This window comes from Coptis chinensis, chromosome 3, assembly GCF_015680905.1.
Source record: "Coptis chinensis isolate HL-2020 chromosome 3, ASM1568090v1, whole genome shotgun sequence".
Classification (NCBI taxonomy): Eukaryota; Viridiplantae; Streptophyta; class Magnoliopsida; order Ranunculales; family Ranunculaceae; genus Coptis; species Coptis chinensis.
Genome location: NC_141458.1, coordinates 76,029,379 through 76,030,767, shown reverse-complemented (window position 1 = coordinate 76,030,767; position 1,389 = coordinate 76,029,379). Strand labels below are relative to the sequence as shown.

Here is a 1,389-nt window from a genome sequence, read left to right as displayed (position 1 = left end):
GCCGGTGGATGAAATAGCATTTTTCGAGGGATTTATATGCTTTCTTGATAATGTCGAAAGCAAAGCATAAATGTTGCGGTGGTTGTCGTCGATTGGGTCATATGCAGTTTGTACCCTCGGATCCCCAAAACCAAAGACCTCGACGAACTACTTCCGGACGCTGGTATGATGTGAAATTTAATATCAAGGCCTTTCTTCATCGAGTAATTGGCGTAATCACTTGATTCAACTTGAACAACGCTGACCCATTCCGTCTTATCCATGGGAGTGTGTTAGTAGATACATGAGTTGGTACGAAAACAATAGTCATATTCGAATGATAAACCCTGATCATCTTAGTCACTACTCCCTACAGAGTCTTCCATATCATAATCTGGTGAGTTAATATCTTACAACGTTAATTTTTGTTTTGTTTTGTTTTGTTTTGGTATTTTATAAATGTAAATGTATATACTAATGTAGTTTTGTGTTTTAATTTTGACAGCACCCCGTCGTCGATGAAATTTCTCGCTTGCTCAATCAAGGCCTGCAATTGGGTGGGACTGCGATTCCAGAGGATGCACATAACGAGTTCATGGAGGCATACAATTTGACCCGGTGCAAGTTCATTGGCGGACGATATCGTGAAGGAGCATAGGATTTAGGTATGTTGAGTTTGGTTAGTTTAGGGTTTAGGGTTTAGGGTTTAGTGATTAGTTTGGTTAGTTTACCTCCTTTTATCTTGTGTTGGGACGAGTGTTGGAAATGGAAATGGTTTGTTTGTGTTAGTTGAGATGATGCGGGGAGTGTTTATTGGCATTTGAGATGATGCTGGTTTTGCTTTACTTTTCAGTTTGTGTTAGTTGAGATGATGCGGGGAGTGTTTATTGGCATTTGAGATGATGCGGGTTTTGCTTTACTTTTCAGTTTGTGTTAGTTGAGATGATCGCGGGAGTGTTTATTGGCATTTGTCTTTCTTTGTTCTTTTGATTGATCATGACTTAAGTTCAAGAGTTTTCCAAAATAATGAGGTTTCTAGATTTGGTGTTGGATTTGACATATGTGGTACTATTTATACTGATTCATGTGTTTTTATTGGGGGGTAATTAGGCAAATGGTGGTGGCGGAAGATGGTGAACATGAGGAAGCAAGTGGAGAGGTTAGTTTTTCTGTCATACCTTAATAAAAGCGGTTTGATTTAACTTTGCTTGACCGACCGCTTTTTATTCAATTTTTTTTTGTTTTGCAGGAAGGAGATAAAGTCAGAAAGTTAGATTGGAAATCTCTTTGTAGTAAAAAAATGTTATGTTAGGACTCTTTTGTAAGTGCAAGTTGTTAATATGTAGCAACTTAGCTTTATGTTCAGTAATTCAGACAATGTATTTCACATGGCAATGTATAGCTTTATGT

General features: G+C 37.8%; 1 long non-coding RNA gene across 1 annotated transcript; it reads left to right on the top strand.

The window, feature by feature from the left end:
• The first annotated feature begins 224 nt into the window (after positions 1-224).
• LOC147510846 (uncharacterized) lies at positions 225-1,389 on the top strand. The gene is made up of 4 exons (XR_015216887.1): positions 225-376; positions 485-644; positions 1,090-1,138; positions 1,229-1,389. It is a non-coding gene; the product is annotated as an uncharacterized LOC147510846 (long non-coding RNA).